Below are 20,606 nucleotides of genomic sequence, written 5' to 3'. Positions count from 1 at the left end.
AGAAGCGGGTTCAGAAATCCACAGGAGCGTGGTAGGGTTTTAGTGCTGCTAAGCAATAGTCTCCTTTCTGCACCCTCACGCTGCTGAGTGAAAAGGTGTCATTATTTCTGACTCACAAATAAACTCGGTGGCTCGCCTAGGGCAGCGGGGGAAAGTCTCTGGAGGCAGGATGAGGATTTAACGCTTGCTTGGGGAAAGTTCTGCCCAAATATCTCTGTTTTCTGTTTCCCAGCGATTTCAGCCCTGTCAGGGTGGTGGGGGAGAAGGTCCAGGAGAACCTCAACTCCAGGGAGCTCTATCACTGAAAAATGCATTTACCTTGTCTCTCTGCTTCTGTTTCCCTCTGTATAAACCACTACAAACAGAGCTTCCTGGCATGGGGTAAATGTAGGGAAAATGCCCTCTAAATACCAACTATTGTTATGGAGTTGGGAGAGGAAAGGCAAATCCGCGTCCCTGCCACGGCTGAGTTTGTAAAGAGAGGGGATGGGGTTTGTTTGGGGTATTTCCCGGGGAAATGACTCCTTTGTTCAGGAGAAAAAGGCTGGAGAGATCCTGCCTTGGGCGATTTCTGGTGGTTCTCCCCAGGTATGGCCTCTGCAGAGCTGCGGCCGGCCGTGAGCGAACCTCCAGGCTTGTCCCTGCCCGCCCCAGGATCCCCTGAGCCTGTGACCTTCCCTCACTGCTTAGTCCCCTCTAGCTACACAATAAGCAGATAAAATAGTAAGACCTTCAAAGGGCTTTGCATTAGCTCGTGCCCATCGTACACCAGGATCAGCTGGGTGCACGATGTCGAAATCCCACCCAGTTTCTGAGTCGCTTTCTGAGAAATCCATTCACAGCCCAGCACTGGGGAAGAAGAAGGACCTGAAATCTAAAATACATGAAAGCCATCCTATAGGAGAACGCAGGCTTGCAGGCTGACATCGCCACTCCTGTTTGCCCCAAGAGGCGATGACCATCAAGTCCATGTGATTTAGTGATTATTCCCCATGACAGGGCTGCAGTCTGGTACCAAATCACTGTGGGTTCTGGGTTTAATCACAATGGTGATTAAAGTGGGGTGGTTTTTCGATTTTTTGTGCTTTTCATGTAATAGGGGTGGTGATTTGGGCATGAGACAGAGCCCCCCAGAATGCTTCTGCACTTGAAACGTTCCTCCTTTCCCCCTTCCACAGATGCACATCTGGACGGTGGGTGCGGAAACACTGGAAGAAAGTGTGTCCCCCACAACAAGGCCAGCACAGGGGACATCTGACCCAAAGCCAGGAGCCTCCCTGCTATTTTAGGAGCAGCCCTCGCCAGCGTCTCTCGTCGGGGCACCAAGCTGCAGGCAGCCCAAGGTGAGGAAGCCGTCATCCGGGGCCGATTGCTCGGGGTGGTGCAGCAGAGCCTGGAGGCGGCACGGCAAGTGCAGGTGAAATCAAAGCTGTCACAGCTGGTTATGGCTGCGTGGCGTGAGGTTGAGTCGCTGGTTCCTCGGAGCCAGAGGATAGCATGATGCTTTGAGAAGGAGCCTGTGGCTAATTGTCACCGTCCATCGCAGCGTCGGCGCCAGGCAGCTCCTGCTGTAAGGCTGAAGGACCACCTCAGCCTCCCTAAAACTACTGGGTCGTGCTGTCTTGCTGCTTCGAGACTGCACTGAGCTTTGATATTTTTCCAGCCAATCCTCCGCCCCCTCTCCGCTTCTCTCCAGCTCAGCTGCTCATCCCAATGCAAGAGTCCGACGCATGCACTCATGTGGTGAGTTACGCTTTGGACGACCTTCCCAAACCTGCTTCTTACAGACTGGGAATGGATGGGAAACCTTGGACATGCAGCTTGTGAGCAGAGTTGGATGGTGGAGAGGATTGCATAGGGCTAGAAAGCAAAACAGAGATTCGGGGGTTGTTAAATCTATGCTTCAAGGGACAGTAAAAGCCAGTAGTGAGGGAGAAGACTGGAAAATCCCAAGCAAGGCTCTACCCAGGGCTGAAGGCCAGGAGATTGTCCAATGTGAAAGGTGGCCAGGGCTGTCTCAAGAGACTCAAGGATGGGGAGCTGTGGACAGATGTGCACTCCTGGATCCAGCTGTGCCACTGGATGTGCTCCCCCTCCAGCCGCTCCTCCCCACCCACCAGCTGCTCCAGCCCGTTTAACACGAAGCAGCATCGCTCATTGGAGCAGACACAGCGGATTCGGGGTCGGGATGATACTTGCCATCGACAGAGTGGTGCAGAGTGTCCTTTCCAGCTGAGGACAGTAACAATTAGCTGGGGCATGGTGACAGTTCCAGCTGGCACAGCCCTCTGCGGGGTGAACATCTGCCCGTGCCCGGAGAATAGAGGGAGGTAACCAAGCGGGAACCTTTTGAGACAGTTCAGGATTGCTGGAAGGAGGATGGCGAGCCATGCAGCCAAACTAGTCGGACTTTGTCAAATGGTTAAGAAGGGCTTTTACACCCAAAATTGTAGGAGGGAGGTGAATGAGGAGGAAAACAACTCTATTGACTAGCCAAAAGGGACAATACTCTGAGCCCTCCTTAAAATCCTGTCCTCTGAGTGCAGGGAGAAAGGAAAGGAGAATGATAAAGAGAAAAAACGGGTTCTTGAAAAGTTTTATATTTAAGAAATCAATCTTTGTAGGTTGCAGACATCATCCGGTGTTCATTCTCAGCTGCTAATAATGGGATTAGTTAGTGAACATATTGATCCTTGGGTGGCTAGATTTTAAAATCTTTGAACAACATGATCCTGACAGGCAGAAGAAAGGAAACGCGATGGTGATTTAAAACAAAAAGGGAGAGAATATAATTCTGGCAATCACCAGCCTGTAAAAATAATAGAATGAATATTTAAGAAAAAATCATAATGAAATATTTAGAGCTTAGTTCTGTCCACACAATAGTGTCAACGGGGAGAAGCTTTGCAGAAACCAGATGCTGGATAAAATTACCACAAGGCAAGAGGCAGACTCGAGGGATGACGGGCACAGAAAACTGCCAGGTTCTCTTCTTTTCCAGCTCTTTTTGGTGCGAAGAGGAATGCTGTTAGAGAATGGCACAGCCAGAGGATGAAGACAGCACAGCCTGCGTGAACATATGTTTTTATTTTGACTAATGTATTTTACTTCTTTGTCTTAGGAAATAAAAAAATTAGAAAAAAATGCATTGGTCTGAAATGCGGTTTGCACTAACTGGAAACACATTGAAATGCAGTAAGTAATCCTGAGCAAGAGTGTGCTACATTGAGCAAGGCGCTTTTATCAGGGTAGAGTAAGAGTCAGGGCTAAAGCTCGAGTCTAACATCTTTGCTAATGATCTGGAAGGCCTCCCAGTATAAAATGAGACACACAGAGTAAATTTGAAGCAGTTTGGTAAATAATAAGGAGTTTTCTCTGGTTTAGATCCACTTTATTCCAAACACCTGGAAATTTCCATCCAATATAAAGCGGTGTTCTGAAAGATCTCATCTTGTTGAGTGACATCTTCATTACTCACCACTTAGCCCACTCAGTCTCTCTTTTTAACCCTCCAAATATACTTACGGGTGTCTTTCACAGGTCTTTCTGCAGACCCAGAAAGGTCTTTCCTCATCCTTAGCTGGTTTGATATTTAGAGACCTGCTTCTGGAGCAAACACGGCAGCCCAGTGCATGCAGCCACCTTCTCCAGGTTTGCTCCCTGCCTCCTTTCCCCACCTGCAATGAAAACCACATGAAAGGCTGGTGATGAACATCCCATCCAAGAACAACGTCGTGCCTTCAAACTCACGTCCCGTCTCCACGTCGCCTTCAGTGCTCTGACCTGCTGGTGCGGCTTAAACTGGTTCCACCAGAAACCTCCCAGGTCTGTGCTTGCCTACGCACTCCCCTGGTGCCCAAAATGCTCCCTGACCGCCTTCTCTTTCCACTACTTGGGCGATTCACGCCTCTTGCTCAAGACCTTTCCATCCGTGAGGTCTTGAGCAACAGCCGTGAATTGCTCGAGTAGCGTAAGCCACATCCCTGGAGCACTGAGCCGAGCTCTCCTGGCCATCAGGAGAGAGGGAGCAGCGGAGGACAGAGACACGGGAGCACTCCTGTCTTCTCGAAGCAGGCCAGAAGGACATAGGCTGTTGCTGGGGCCAATTTCATGACTTTTTGTCTCTCCTTGCAGATAAAGCTCAGTGGTGTAAGGAAATCTGGATGGCGATGGGAAGAGCGTTACCTTCAATGAGGGAGCCAGGAGCCACAATGGGAAGGAGTCCTGGTTTCAGATGGGAGAGAGTTAACATGTTTTTTTTCTAGTGGTTGCCGTGTTTCAGATTTGGTATGAAAGGAATGTCAATAACGTGTATTATTTTACTTGTTGCCAGGTGATGTTTATATTTTTCAAGGACTTTTTTCAGCTTTCCATAGAAGCTGATAAGGAGCATAGGTGGACTGGCCAGTGGAATATTCTGTACCACAGACGTCATGCTCAGTATATAAATGGGGTTAGCCAGGGTTGGGGGATGCTCGGGATCGCTGCTTGGGACGGTTCAAATTCACCAATTTACTGGGTGCTGAGAGCAACGTGTGTCTTGTATATCCTTTTACCATTCTTTTCATTTTTATTTTTATTTTTATTTTCTGTTGCTGTTCTATTAAACTGCCTTTATCTCAACCCACCAGTTTTTTTTTCGCTTTCCCCACCTTTCTCCCTCTTCTCCCTGCCCTTCTGGGGGAAGGGGGAGAACCGCGCCAGCGGTTGTGTGGTCCTGGTTGCCGGCTGGGCTTAAACCAGGGCAGAAGAGGAGACCTTCATCTGTCAGCCTTCTCAGGAAGGGTGAGAGCCACTTTGTGCTGGGGATTGAGGGTGGAGGGAGAGGAGGAAGAGCTGGAGATGGCAGGAGATGTGCTGTTTTCACCTGCGGTTTCTGCAGCAGGTCTCAGAACCCCGCCTTCTCTCCTGGCTGTGTCTGCCTGTAGCAGATGCCCTGGCTGGGGCATCACCACTTGTCCTTGGGGCTGTAGCACCACGATGCTGGTGTCTGAGACGCCAGGCCCACCCCAGGAAAAGGATGCCTGAAGAGGGGAGGTAAATACAACGGTGACACCCAAGAGGTCTGGAGATGTGGTGGGATCTGATCCTCGAGGGGCACATTGTGCAATTCCCAGAGCTTTTGTAAAGCCTTAAGTGGGTGGTGGGGGTCAGAAACTGTAGGGTCCTCCATCATCACCTACTGGAAGTCCTTTCCAGGAGGGCTGGGGTGCCCCTGAGGTGGAGCAGGAAGAACCTGGGAGAGAGCAGAAATAATCGATGCAGCGACAGATGTGGGGACCAGAAGCAAAATTGCCAGGGACGGGGTCTGGTGGGTCAGCTGTGGGGGTTGTACGCTGCAAGGGGCAGCAGGCGGCGTGGGGGAAAGCCTTCTGGAGAGACAATGTTTATCCGGTTTGGTTTGCGGCTGCTTGAAGCCTGCTGGAGAATTCGCTCCCAAACAATCAAACAAACAGAAGAAAAAGAAATGCATGTGAATGGATCCAAATGTCTCCTTATGGTGTGTTTTTTTTTTTTTTTTTTTTCTTAATGAAATGTGTTGATTTTACGTTTGCAGCACGTCAGGGCTAATTTTAGGAACGTGCAATTATTTTCTTTAAAAAAAAACCAAAACGTGAGGGGCTGCAAAATTGCCGCAGAAGATAATACATGGTCTTCAGCTCCGAAGGCTGAACCTTTCACTTCCCTGCCAGAGAAGCAGCGATCCCTGGAGTGGAGGAGCAGGCTGTCCGCAAGGCCTTCTAACCAAACCCTGATCCTCCAGCAGGGCAGGAGACCAAAGAAAACTGCTGCCTCCCAGCACGGGAGGCAAACACAGGGTGGCCTCCCTGGGGAAAGCAGCTCCGGGAACACCAGGAGCCAGCAGGACCTACTCTCCGATACCTCCTCATCCCTCCAAGCCTCCAAGGGACCTCCCGGCTTAAGGGGCAACAGCACGAGCCACCGCTGACCCTGTCCCCTCCCTTTAAGCCGCTCTTCCAGGCCACGCTGGAATTGGCTGCGGCCGCTTCATTCTCTGACTCAGCCGTTATATCTGGGGAATTTATGGCCTTTCCTTCCTGCCAGCCTTAGTAAATAACCCTGTCATCTGACTGGGTTTTGGGAGCCGACCGGCAGCAGGAGCCTCGCAGGCGGGCTGAGACGATGACCTGCATCCCAGCAGCAAGCAGCATTGCCAGGGACAGGGGGGTCCCCAGCGGGACCCTCACCTGCAGCATCGCCGTTCCCAGTGGGACCCTTGCCTGCAGCATCACCATCCCCAGCAGGACCCTCACCCACGGCATCACCATCCCCAGCAAGACCCTCGCCTGCAACATCACCATCCACAGCAGGACCCTCACCCACAGCATTGCTATCACCAGTGGGACCCTCGCCCACGGCATCACCATTCCCAGCAGGACCCTCACCCATGGCATCACTGTCCCCAGCAGGACCCTCGCCCACAGCATCACCATCCCCAGCAAAGACCCTCACCCACAGCATCACTGTCCCCTGCAGGACCCTTGCCTGCAGCGTCACCATCCCAGGTGAAGACCATCGCCTGCGGCATCACCGTCACCAGCGAGACCCTCACCCATGGCATCACCATCCCCAGCAAGACTCAGAACCAGGCCCAAGGGCTCTAATGCAAAGTGTGTCCCCACTCAGGAAAGCGAACACCAGGCACGGCGATGCTCCCACGCCTGCGGCGCCTGGCTGGGATTTGGCTTTTATTTTCCTTTTTGTTGGAAAAGCATCCATGAAACTGGGGGGGGGGGGGTGGGCTGTGGCCACCAAAACCCATATCTCCATCAGCAAGGTGCTTCAGCACTGCCGTTACCTCCTCTATTTGCTGATTTACCCAGTGGGAGATGCTCAGGTAGGGACATATGAGTCCCTATGAGTCCCAAATCATATGAGGAGAGGCTGAGGGAGCTGGGCATGTTTAGCTTGGAGAAGAGGAGGCTGAGGGGAGACCTCATTGCCCTCTACAATTCCCTGAAAGGAGGGTGGAGAGAGGTGGGTGTTGGCCTCTTCTCCCAGGTGAATAACGACAGGACCAGAGGAAATGGGCTGAAGCTGCAGCAGGGGAGGTTTAGATTAGATATTAGGAAGAATTACTTTACTGAAGGAGTGGTCAGGCACTGGAACAGCCTGCCCAGGGAGGGGGCTGAGTCACCATCCCTAGAGGTGTTTAAGAAATGTCTAGATGTGGCACTTCAGGGCATGCTCTAGTGGCAGAGATTGTAGGGGTTTGGGTTTTTTTGTGTGTGTGTATGGTTGGACTCGATGATCTCAAAGGTCCTTTCCAACCATGAAGATTCTATGATTCTATGACATGCTTTCACCCAGGGCGCCCCGTAGAGCCTGGGGCTCTGGTGAGCTGAGCAGAGCCAGGAGAGTCCGTCTCTGCCAGGGGTACCTCACTGCTCCTGGGCACACTGGAGTCACCTATACAGGTTCCCTATAGCTAATTTAGGCATCCTGGCTTGCCCCCTGGAGGCAGCCCCATGCACCGTTGATGGAGGTAATAAAAATGACGCTAGTAGTAAGAAGCGTGAGGATGAGCCGATGGAGAAGTTTAAGCACATCTGGAGGGCTGCAGGGAGAAATCTGCCCTTTCAGAATGTTGAAGCAGCTCTTTCAGGTAGATGGGACTGTATCAGACTGGGATGGGATGAGGCAGAGCCTAAATCCAGTGTCTAAGCTAAGGCACTTCCCATTCCTCCTCTGCTCATCCATCCCGGGAGCGTTTTCTCCCTTTAGTCATCGTTTGGGTACCGCAGGCGTAACGGGCTTCACAAGTAGGTGGATCAGAGAGGTATTTTAGTTCCCCGTGGTAAGGGAGGTCAGGCTGAGCCTCAGAGACTGCCATGGAAACTGCGACCTCTGTGCCAGGAATTACGCGCTGCATCCTCCTGGCATGGGCGCGGGGAAGTGCCTCTTCCTTCCTGGCTTTCCTCTTCCCTGTCATCTCTTCTGTGGGCTTTGAGGACTGCTCCGAGACAGGGTCTCCACTCCCCGTGGAGCTTGGATGCCAACAAAATGCCGTCAGGCGATGAGTGCCATCTCTGTGCTCCGCCTCCAGGAGCTTACCCTTATGGAGGGTCTTCAGCTCCTCCTCGCAAGAAGACTTTTCCCTGATGCGTCGCCTCCTGTGCCAGCTGGTGGCCCCGAGCCCCATCCTCACATTACCATTCACTAAGGCTGCCTTTCTCTCTTTAACAGCTCCACAGCCCCCACATCCTTTGCCTTGGTGCTGTGGGTCTGTGCAATGACCTGAGCTGGGGAACTGGTCCAGCACGAAATAACCTTGCAAAGAAAAAACTTCCCCAGGCCATGCTTGGGTGGCAGTGCAGCCGGAGAAATGCTCCCGGAGGCCATTACAAGTGGGGCTGGTTTGGTGACCAGGCACATCCCTGCATCCACACGTTGCTCCTAGAGGGCTTCAGCACGCGGTAAATTAGAGAAGCACTGAGGAATAGCATTAAACCACATGAGAGCCCATCTCCAGGCCATGGAGTACCTGCGTGTTCTTGGAAAGTGGGCTACAAAAGGTGTAAAATATCTTCTGTCTCATGACCGAGCATTAATTTTACCTTCTCATGAATGACTGGCTGCAGACAGTATATAATTAGTTTCATGTCCAGCGTTCACTTATCTTGTCTGGGTGTTCGGGGCATTTGGTGGCGAGTTCATAAATCAAAAGCTCTCAAGAAGTCTTCTGCTGCAAAGCGTTTTCATGGGCAAGCAATCCCCAGGCGGCCACATAGCAGTGATTAATAACACCCATCTCTCTGTTTGGGCTCGTTTAGGGCAGCGTGGATTACCGTTCTCTCTAGATCACCCAGAAATTTGTAGGTCGGCACAACTTCTCGCCCCCACACAGCGCAAGGTAGGAAATCCAAACCCTGAGAAATGCCGGAGTCAAAAATAAAATGAAGAAATGAATAAATAAAAGGAGCTGCTGGAAGACTGGCCAAGACCCCACAAGACAAAAAAAAAATCATAAAGACAATCAGTAAATTGCCATTCCAGACAAAGATGCAGAGGCAGTCTCTAATCACCATCCTGATGTAGGGCTGCCTTAGTCATGCTTTATTGATTCCCTTTTCTGGGGACGTGAATCATCACCTCCTCGTGGGGAAGAGCTCTCCAGCTCCACAGCTCGGAGAGACGCAAATTACCGGCTTGCACGTAACCAGGCACAGGAGAGCGGAGATGCTTGAAGGAGATGCTCTCGGTCACGTGCCCAGCCATTTGGAAAGGCGATTAGCACTGCTAAGTGATGAGACCAGAAAAAAAATAATGGGTGGCAAAATGAGCCAGACAAAAGGCAGCGGGGCATGGAGGAGGCTGCGGGTCTTCTCCAGGAGATAAAGTCATCTCCTGTTCACCTTCAGAGGAGCAGTGAAGGGGTTTCTCCCTCTGACTGAGCACTTTCAGCTCTTATTTGATCAGGCAAGAGGCTCCTCGAGTCTTCACCCATGCTGGAGCAGCTGGGAGCATGTCAGAAACAGTGATTTTGGGTCACCTACATTGCTCCAACCTGCTTTCAAACCCTTTGAACCATCCGTACCCTTTCACACCTGACCCATACCTTCTCCTGCTCTTCCCCTGAGATTGTCCCTTCAGCCGCAAGAGCCGAAATTTCCTTTCCTCACCACGTGGCCATCCCTGGTCTCACTGGGAGGTCTGTGCATGGAGGATGGGGGGGGGGGAAAGCAGAGAAAGCAGCTAATAAAGGATTTGGACCTTCTGGAGAGGACCGTGAGGAGACCAGCCCTCGAGGCAGCTCTCGTCAGGCTCCGCTGGCATCTGGTATGAGCACAACGGGCTTCAAGAGCGGCTGTGGAGCATCCTTGTCACTTCACAAACACAAACTGCAGCAGCAATGGAGGCAGTGGGTGGAAAAACGGGGGCCGAGCGCCAGCCGAAAACCTGGGGGGGCTTCCTAAATAGTCCGGGCTGCCTCCTAGCAATTAACCCCCAGGGCACGGAAAGGCTGAAAGCTATCCCTGCTCCCCTCTGATTTTATTAGCGTGCCTTAGCTGGGGAGACAGATGCCGCTGCAAGAGCAATGCAGGCGGTTCTTCTGCAATCCAGAGCAGAGCGAAGGCGAGCAGGCGCTTCCGCTGCCAGGGAACGAGCTTGAAAGGGATCCAGCGGATAAAGAGATATTCAAAGTTCAGCTAATGAGCGAGATGAGTCACTGTCTCAACGAGACAAAGGTTAGGCTGGAAAATAAAAATCCTCGCTATGAGGAGCGGGGTTGGTGGGGATGCAAAAGGCAGAGGATGGGGCATAACCGAAGGCAGACAGTGCTGTTAGGGGCAGAAGGGCAAAGCGATGGCTGTGGCTTGGATGTGACCCCAAGTTTGCCCCAGATTTGTCCCAGGCTGGCTACCTGGGGGCTGTGATGGCAGCCGTGGCTGTTCGGGCACATGGCAGCTGTACCTGCCTGCTCCCCCCGGCACACAGCCCTTCTGCAGCCCCAACAGCCCCTCTGCTGGGTAAACAGCACGTTTATCCGGTGGCCCAAGGATACGCCAATTCCAAACGAAGCAAAACGGCCCTTCCTTCATCTCCTTTTCCAACCAGCACTGCAGAGAAGGGACAGAGGATGGTTAGACCTCAAAAAATGTACTAATTAGTCACTAGGAAACATCAGCCTACTTCCAACGCTCTTGGCATTTCCACTGTGCTGGAGGAAGAGAAATACTGCGGTAAACATGGGTCCTGCTCTAAAGCATCCTGGAAATGAGGGCTGGAAAACCATCACCTTCCTGCTCATCGGGGATGCTGGGGGTACCAAAAACTTGTGTTACAGTGTCCCTGTGTCAAGGGTGAGCAAAACAGAGGAAAAGATCTTCTCTCCCCCTGGTCTTTGTAGTCTAAAAGCAGAAGGCGCTGCAGCCTGGGAGCCTATGGATGGCACAGCGTGGGCACACGTGGCACGGAGCAGGTGCAGTGATGTTAGTTAGGGATCTTGGGACTTCATTTTTGGATGTGCTTTGCTTTGCTTCACTACTGGGTTCAGCCTGGGCCATCCAAGATGCCACCTCAACTGAAAAAAAACATTCCCTTCCTCCCTGCGAAGCTGAGAAAAAGAGAGATGGGGAGGGACGGAGCAGCTTTCAGAGAAAGCAGGGCAGGAGGTCAAAAAGAGAAGTGGTGCATGGGTGGGGAAAGGAAGGATGCAGCAGAGCATCGCTGCAGACAGGTCTAAAGGAGCTCAGAAATGCAGATGCGGGAGCCATGGATGCACAGATGACCAAGGTGGACACGACCACCCCTCAGCAACCCCAGGGGAGCTGCCACATGCAGTTATCGGGGATGCTACAGCAGAGCAGTCGATGGCTCATCCCCCCACTCAGGCCAGCGATTTAGCAGCTTTGCTCCATACAGGGTGGAGATGCTCTGCAGCACTGGATCCTTGTGGGTGATGGTGGGAGCATGCAAAGCAGGGGCATGGAGACAAGGAAGGAGTGAGGTAGAGGTGGAGATGAAGACAAGAGGAAATGGCCTCAAGTTGCGCCAGGGGAAGTTTAGATTAGATATTTGGAAAAACTTTTACACTGATAGGGTGGTCAAGCATTGGAACAGGCTGCCCAGGGAAGTGGTGGAATCGCCATCCCTGGAGGTATTTAAAGGACAGGTAGACGTGGTGCTGAGGGACATGGTTTAGTGGTGGTTTTGGCAGTGTTAGGTTGATGGTTGGACTTGATGATCTGAAAGGTCCCTTCCAAACTAGACAATTCTATGATTCTATGTGGGACTAGAGGACAGAAACCACCTGCCCTGTTTTTTCCAGACACTTTTTCCCCCCAACTTCATAGTCTCCTCCATGCAGATTTATAAGCAACAAGGTCTGTAGGTACTGGGAAACCAGTGCAAGGTCTGTAGGTACTGGGAGACCAGTACAAGGTCTGCTGTGGAGCTGGAACTTTGCTTCTGAGCAAGGTGCAGGCAAGGAGGCCCCTCAGCTGGAGGGAGCAGCAAGCAGAACGCTCCCCCTCTCCCACAGCCCCCTGCCTTCTCTCCAGCTGCCTTTAACTTCCACAGCTCAGAGTTGGCTCCCCAGGTGCAAGCAGAGGTGAAGGGATGAAAACAAAAGGCAGCACCATCGGCTAAAGACGCTGATAGAGGACCCAGAGACTATCTGTTTGCTCCTCTTCCATATCCACCCTTGCATCTCCATGTTGGGAAGCGCCCCTGGCTATGGTCCCCAAAATCCTTGTGCTATCCTTTAATGAATTTTTTTTTTTGGAAGCTGCACTGGAAAATGAATAGCACAGGAGGGAAGAGAGAGGCATAGAAGATCCCAACCTGCCCTAGCTCCCCTCCTTCCAGGGTAACCTCAGCACAGCCCAGGCTTTCCTGAGCTGGCTGCATAAAACCCCTGGAGTTCAGGAGCTCGGGCACAGCATTGGAGAAACGGTGCTTCCAGAGTGGGCAGGATGCGCTGGGTCCCGCACCCGGACCCCATGTGCCTGCTCTGTAGTTGGGTGTTAATCTCACTGTCCCCAAGGGGATGAAGCAACAAGCTGGTTCCTAGAAGTGTGAACTTGCTTGTTATTGCAACGTGGGACGGGGATTATTCCAAGGGAAGCAGGATGTCATGCAAATATTAAATTGACTGCACTTGCAGACTTGTATGGTCTTCAACATGCTTTGAAAGCCTTAATTAATCCAATACTAGTTTTGCTGTGATAAAAGAGGCATGGCCAGCAGGACGAGGAGGGGGATTCTGCCTCTCTGCTCTGTTCTGGGGAGACCCCCCTGCAAGTGCTGCCTCCAGCTCTGGGACCCCCAACATAAGAAAGACATGGAGCTGTTGGAGCCAGTCCAGAGGAGGTCCACAAAGATGCTGCATGGGCTGGAGCCCCTCTACTGTGAGGACAGGCTGAGAGAGTTGGGGGGGTTCAGCCTGGAGAAGAGAAGGCTCCAGGGAGACCTTAGAGCCCCTTCCAGTCCCTAAAGGGGCTCCAGGAAAGCTGGGGAGGGACTCTGGATCAGGGAGTGTAGTTCTAGGATGAGGGGCAATGGTTTTAAACTGAAAGAGGGGAGATTTAGATTAGAGATTAGGAAGAAATTCTTTCCTGCGAGGGTGGTGAGGCACTGGAACAGGTTGCTCAGAGAAGCTGTGGCTGCCCCATCCCTGGAGGTGTTCAAGGCCAGGCTGGATGGGGCTTTGAGCAACCTGGTCTAGTGGGAGGTGTCCCTGCCCATGGCAGGGGTGTTGGAACTAGATGATCTTTAAGGTCCCTTCCAACCCAAACCATTCTACGATTTGCACATTCACACTGGCTCTGCTGTTACAGGTAGCTTTGCCAGCCCACTGGCCCTCTGTCCACCAAGACCTATAGGACAGGCTATAAAAAGGGGCATGTGCATGCAAATCCTTCATCCTGGTCAGTGGTCAGCTAAGACCAGACTCAGGGGATATGATATGACCCAGGAGGGTCCTAAGCACTTGTGACAAGGGACATTGCCTTGTCCTGGTTTTGTGCAGGACCATGGGGGTCATGTTCCTTTACGTTGCTGTCCCTTTACAAATCATAAACCAGAATAAAATGGCATGCACGATAGCAAGGGAGTCTTTGAACGACAGAGCGGATTGCCAAGCCTGTCTTCTTCTTCACTGAGTTGGGCTGCTGTGCCTCTAATTGCTGATGCTCGGAGCTGGAGCACCAGCAAAACTCCAGGATCCCTCCTGCCCTTTGCGTTCAGCGCTCAGGACAAATCAATAGGAGAGCGCATGCTTTTCAACAGCCACCGACTGCAAAAATTACCCAGCGAAGACAACGCAGCCCAGGTTAAATGAGGCAACCTTAAATAGCAGCAGCCAGCGTCAGATCGACCGACCGGCTGAATATCGCTTCAGACAGAGGAACAGAGCAAACAGCCATGCTGGTCCACGGGATGTCTTTCTGCTCAGCCTGTGTGGCCGCAGATGGGGGCCAAAATCAGCTTGGACGTGCAAAAGGGCAGCTGTCGGTGAAGGCAGGGGAAGCTGCATGGTTGGATGGAATTTAGAGCTTGGCTGAAGAATGTAATTTCAGAGGTAAAAGTGCAACCAGGGAATGAACGTCTGAGCTGGGCTTCCCAAAACGCAGCGCCTGCGTCGGCAGTGTTGGAAAAGCCAACTCAAAGAGGTCTATGGCCTCATCCAGCCCCAGATGCTGTCATTGCCAGGAGCTGGACCTGCTGTTGTCACCAGAGCTCATGGAAATGGCTCGCAAGATGTGAGGGAATGGGTGGGTTGAATAGAGGCAAATGGATCGACTCATCAGGGAGTTCAAAGAAAATGGTGACAAGTCAGATTGTTTTTAAAAATTGTTTCCATTTTAGCGGTCAGAGACTGCCATGGATTTCTCTCAAAAGCCCTGCTGAAGGAGAGTGACTCAAAATAATGCTTTCTGGTAATAAAAGCATCAGCATTTCTAAGGCTGCACAAAGAGGTCTAGCCTGCCATGAAAAGATTTTGATTAAAATAAAACAGCCCCATGACTGATTGATGTTTACAAAATAGAAGCATGGCTAAAAGGGAGCAGCAGGAACAGAATTAGGCTCCTCACACCAAAAATCCTCAGAGCGCATTCACCCCTTCAGCATCGCCAAGCGGCACACAGGGGAATCCAGCCCACAGCATGGAGCAAACCAAATCACATCTGGCCCAAATCCTGCCCCCACCTCTGGTCCTGTGCCGCCCACGACTGCCAACAAAGCCCATTAACAGCTGTAGACTGCAATGATTTGGCTATTTTGGTAACAATCCTACCCAGGGTTTAAACAAAGTAGTAACTGGCAGAAATACCCGTGCAGATGGGGCTTGAAGAAAGGTTTCCTTGCAACAAAAAGTTTTGCTTGTGCTTATATTCTTGTGCGTCTTGAGCTAATGCTTTCACAGGGTAGAGCTGAGGAGCTTTACAATAGCGAAAACCTACCGAAATATCCTATTTACTTTCATCCATTGGCCCAAAATGCACGTGATTAAAATGAAAGCAAAGGATTTTCTGCATCAAAGCAATGCAGCGAAGTCCTCGGCAGCTCATGGTGCTGGAAGAGCATCGTCTCAGCTGCCAAAGCCAGAAGCCCCCCAGGGACACCACAAACAGAAAACACCTTCTGAAAGCTTTGAATAAAATGCCACTTGTAAAGACGTGAGATACAAATGGGTTTGTGTCTGTACAATCAGACTAAAAATGAGACAAGAAGGAAAACGAGAATAAACAGGTTGAGTTAAGGAGCGATTTATGCCCAAGGGACCTGGCCACTGAGGTGAGGGCTGGACTTTGAGAAGTCAGCGCCATGTTTTCACCGTGGGCTTGCAGGCAGCGAGCGTTTCACCAAACATTTACCCTTTGCATGCATTTATCACACTTTTTCCACTTTCAAGCATAACCTGGAGGAGACTGGCCTCACCCAACGATGGATGAAAGCCCTACACGTGTGCCCTGGCCGAGCAGAGACGTGTGAAGAAGGAGAGGACCTCCTGCAGGGAAGCCATTCTGCATCAGCTGAGGCACCTGGGAGCATTTCATTTACCCAGGTGATGCTCCCAGGCCAAACAGAGGTATCAGCATGGTCATCCCTTTAATGTGACATTATCTTATTGCTGCTCTAACTCTCCTGTTATTAGCTTGGAAACAAGCTTTACGATGGATTGCCAAGGAGATAAATGGGAATAAAAGGGTGAAATGAAGAGAGCAAGCATTCAGGTTAAATGCTGAATTTTCTCCTGGTCGAAGCACTGCAAGTTGCTCACAGCACGTACACTTTGATAAGGCTGAAGACCAGTAAAGGCACAGAACAATCCTACTCTGGCAGGGACGAGGGCTGGGTGACCTGTTGTGTGTTTCTTATCTCTATGTTCAGAGCAAAGATTTTGCTTTAATTGGCTTTAAACCATCTATTTAAGTCACTTCTATGGCTCCCAGTACTCTAGGACCTGAATGACATCCAAGCATTTAATGTACTTATCCTCACTTTGCTCTGCAGAGGTAGGAAAATACCAAGACCTGTTCTGCACATGGGAAACTGAGGCAAAAAGAGCCTTAGCCAGAGATTGCAAGGTGGAAATGAAGATGATCAAAAAGGTGATCAGAGGGCTGGAGGCCCTCTGCTATGAGGACAAACTGAGAGAGTTGGGGTTGTTCAGCCTGGAGAAGAGAAGGCTCTGGCGAGACCTCAGAGACCCTTCCAGTCCCTAAAGGGGCTCCAGGAAAGCTGGGGAGGGACTCTGGATCAGGGAGAGGAGCGATAGGATGAGGGGTAACAGTTTTAAGCTGGAAGAGGGGAGATTTAGATTAGATATTTGGAAGAAATTATTTACTGTGAGGGTGGTGAAGCACTAGAACAGGTTGCCCAGAGAAGCTGTGGCTGCCCCATCCCTGGAGGGGTTCAAGGCCAGGCTGGATGGGGCTTGGAGCAGCCTGGTCTAGTGGGAGGTGTCCCTGCCCAGGGCAGGGGGATTGGAACTGGATGATCTTTAAGGTTCCTTCCAACTCTAACTGTTCTATGATTCTATGACATGGGCACAGAACACTGGTACAATTGTTGCTCTGCTGGGCAACCAGGAGCAGTTAGAAGAAATCACTTTGTTCCTGTCTTAGGAGAAATCAGATCTCTCTCCAAGGTGAATGTTCCAGTCAGAAGGTTAAAACGGAGCTTTTGTGACTCTAGGAACTACAACCACTGTGGGACTACTTCACTATTGGTAGGACACAGTGTCCCCTCCAAAGAAATGGCCAAAAAAGTTTCACACCCCGGAGAGATGGTGAAAGTGGTCAGAGAATGGCACCAACTGTGGCCAACCTGAGGCAGGTGCTGGACCACTGTTTAGCAAGAAGGAGGGACAGGTAGACAAGGGCATTACATGCCTGACTATCCTTGGAATAGAAAATGAGGTACCCTGATGCATTATAAAGGCAAAGCACAAGGGCTTCTCACTCTGAGGGAGGTCTGGGCCTGTGAACATGGATTGGACTAAGCCCAAAGAGCTCCTCCTTTGAACTAGCTGCTTTGACCTTTCTGAGATACTTTGCCCTTCCTTGTAATGGGCACCAAGGCACATTTGTCAGGCTTGGAGGACCTACTGTGGGCCCAATAGCCATGATGAAGCTCAACTTTGCAGGACTGCTTCCCAAAGGGCACCTAGGCAGCCTGTAGCAGAGGAGGGAAATGAACATGCATGTACTCAAAGTTCATACACATGCCAACCACCAGACTAGCAACCTCCCTCTGACCATGACTTAGCCATGAAACAACCTCCTGCTGGAGTTATGGACATGTGGTTTAAATGGTCTCCAGGTTCTTTATTTATCAATTAAGTGTGCCATGTACACCCTCGTTGCTGAGATCTGGCTGTGGTGGCCGGATCCATGTGACCATGGTGCCACCTCCATGTATGGCCTTGTCTCAGATCTCCTACCGGTGGACATGCCTTGGTGACCTCCTATTTTTGGAATCTGGCACATGCAAAGTTGAGCACAGCTTCTCCACTAGGCTGGGTCTAGCCTGGCTGGATGTCAGCAGTGAATTTTAAGGTGTTGTCTACTCTGTGGGTTCACCCAAACATGCCACATGTGCAAGAGTGTGAATCATTGCTCCAACGCCTGCAGAACGCTGCCTTCTTCCAAATCTTGAAATGTGCCTGACTTCACACAATTAAAAAATCATATCCTAGCACAGCAGAAAAATAATGTTGGCAACTTCTACGAAATACCTTGAGCACCTGTGAGTCACTTCAGTAGCATCTCTCTCTTGGAGATATGTAATAGCACAGCTGGGTGCAGGTCTATTACTGCTGGATTTCATGTCAAGTTACAGCTTCTATTATCCCTATACCCTCCTCAGCAAGCCCACCAAGGACATTGCTCTACGCCACATCCAGCAAACACCTGCTCGGAGAGCTCCGCTCCGAGGTGAGATGAATACATTCTTCAACTCCCTCAACAGAACAGCTATTCACTTAGATGTTCTGCATGACTTGTCCCACTGCCAGATTTTGAGCTTTGGTCTTCATCCAGGAGAAACAGAGACTAAGTTTGTCGGCTTTTGCCTCAAAGCGTCCAAGCGCAGATTCCAGGTGTTGTGCTGACTAACCGATGGGAGCCACATCATCCACAGAGCCAAGGTCAGTGAAGGTTGCTCCGCCGCCAACAGCAGCTCCTGAGCGATGCGTCAGCTCTTCTCGAGCCAATGGCACAGCACAGTGGCACGGGGGATGCCAGTTTTCCAGGCACCTACTGTATTGAGGAGCCACTGCTCCTCGCCCCCAGTGAAGCCACTCCCCCTCTTTCCTTATAGTCACGTGAAGGCAACTTCTCAGTGAGATCCCAAGGCAATGGGGTCACAACCAAGGGGGAGGACTTTACTCCTGCCCTGTCTTTGCAATTAGTCCAGGACAAGGTTCAGTGTCCAGACGTGACCGACTGGCAATGAAACAGGATTGTTCTGGGCAGTCTTTGCAAGTCAGCAGTGGCTGAGTTTTGGCAAAGACAATGGGGGCGAAGCTTGGCGCAGGAGCAGTCGGTGACACGGTTGGTCAGCATCCACTGCAGCCCGACGGTCGACCTTTTCCTTTGCGCAATGAGGAAGCAATGTCCTTCCTCCATCCCAGGAGGACTACACCAGATGCCAGGCAGCAGGGGAGCACTCATCTCCCCTAACTTTGGGCGCCAACAGCAGACATCTACTGTGCTGATCACCCTTAGCTCCCTTTAGTCACCTGCTAACGGAGAGATGCATGTGCGCCTAGAAATTGGTCTGTCATTTTTGATGCCAACCTTAAAAGGAAGCAAACCTAACCCTACTACTGCGATTGGCATTTACAATGCTACGATCTTTATTTCTTGTGAATCATAAAGGTGCTCCCACGAGACACTCCACAGCCCACCCGTGGAACCTGACCTTTCACATCAATGGTCCTACTTGTCCTATAAACATATCCACATCCTTTAACTTGTCAAAGCCTGGCATCCATTTAAGGGGTACCTGTCGAGTTCAGGGGACAGTACCAAGCTAATCTGCACAACAGCTTCTCATTGCTGGGGGAAGTACCTCCACTTCTATATCATAACAATGGCCAGTTCAAAAATCTGTTGGCATGCCACCATAAATCAGAAAGTTTGAGAGCCAGTTCTACCCTGGCTCAGCAGAGAGCTCTGTGCAAAGCAAGGCTCATGGCTTCATTTGTTTTTTGCCCTGAGTATTTCTTATGGTTCTTGAATACCCTTCAAGGTTTTGGTTTCTGCCTCTGGCATGGTGCAGATGATGTTGATCAACCTCCACCGTGCAGTGGAGGACCACAAAAAGGGTAGTTTTGTTGTCAAATGTTCTACTGGTGTCTCTCAAGTTGTCCAAGGCATCTCCTGTATTGTAGCAACAGTGGAGAGGAATGGGTGTAGATGTGTTGAGCAAGGGAGTCTGGCAGGACTCTTATGGGTCACATCTGACATGCCTGCACAAAGATGATAGTTTGTATTATCAAGTTTTAGAGTCATTGATGACATAGCAGGATGTAATGGCTTTATTCAGGCAAGATATAATACATCAGTTGCCCTTTTCATTCAGTTTTCTTTTTCTTAGCTAGTGCATTGATGAAAGCCTCGCTCTCTGAACTAAGATCCTGCACTGGTGGCAACATAAGGGCTATGGAAAGACACAAAGCGTTTCCGTTCTTATAGTAGGTATTTCTAATTTCAGTATTTCCTCGTTGTCCTTCATCTCGTCAGAGAAAGGTCATGATTTCTTGATAGCTTCGTAGTTATTTTCATCTCCTGAACTCTTTAGAGACCGTAAATCAACTAAATGCTATGATTTTCTGGTATCTTTGACGGCTTGTTTGTTTAAAAGAGCTTTTGGGGGAGAACAGGGGAAACATCCCTGAGCCTAATCTGGAAATTGGATCTTTTGAAGTGTTCCCCTTTCTGTTGGCGGTAAGCTGAGCTAAGCTGCTCTCTCCTTTGGAGCAGTTAATGCTATTGAGTGACGGAGATGTATGGTTTTTAACTTCTAGGTAGCACTTCAGGATGGGTTAGTAAATCACCCAAAAACTTCCCATTAGAAGATGCATTGTCTTGCTTTTAACATTGTGAACTCTGAAGAATTCAGGCAAAAGTTTTCTACACTGAGTGTTTTGTACTACTTCTGCTTAACCTTCTGCCAAAATCATTCAATCATTTCTAAGAACAGGGGTAGGGAAATGTAAGATGTTTTTCCCTTTTAAGAAAATATCTGTGTTTTTGAGCTTTGGAGTAGGGTTGTCCTTTGGATTCCTGTGCATATCTGCCAGAATGCAATCATTTTCAAAAAAGTCTGTTGGCTAGCGTTCAGGTGAGATGTCTTTGATGAGAGCAGATGAGCTCCCAGCAGACTCAAATTGCACCAGGTGCCCTCCATCCACCTGGAGATAGAGCAGGACTATCCCTGTACTGTCAGGGCTGTGAGGTCCATCCGCCAGCTCTGCAGGGTTCGGCAGCGAGCAGTCAAACAACAACACTGATTAGCTGCTCATTAACTGAGCACGGTACATCCTGAGCACCGAACGAGGCAGCAGCTCGGTGCAAAAAATAGCATGGGAGTGCGTAATTAAGGGCCATCAGGACTCACCCACACAA

This window comes from Rissa tridactyla, chromosome 1 (genome assembly GCF_028500815.1).
Source record: "Rissa tridactyla isolate bRisTri1 chromosome 1, bRisTri1.patW.cur.20221130, whole genome shotgun sequence".
NCBI lineage: Eukaryota > Metazoa > Chordata > Aves > Charadriiformes > Laridae > Rissa > Rissa tridactyla.
This window is presented reverse-complemented; position numbering follows the sequence as displayed.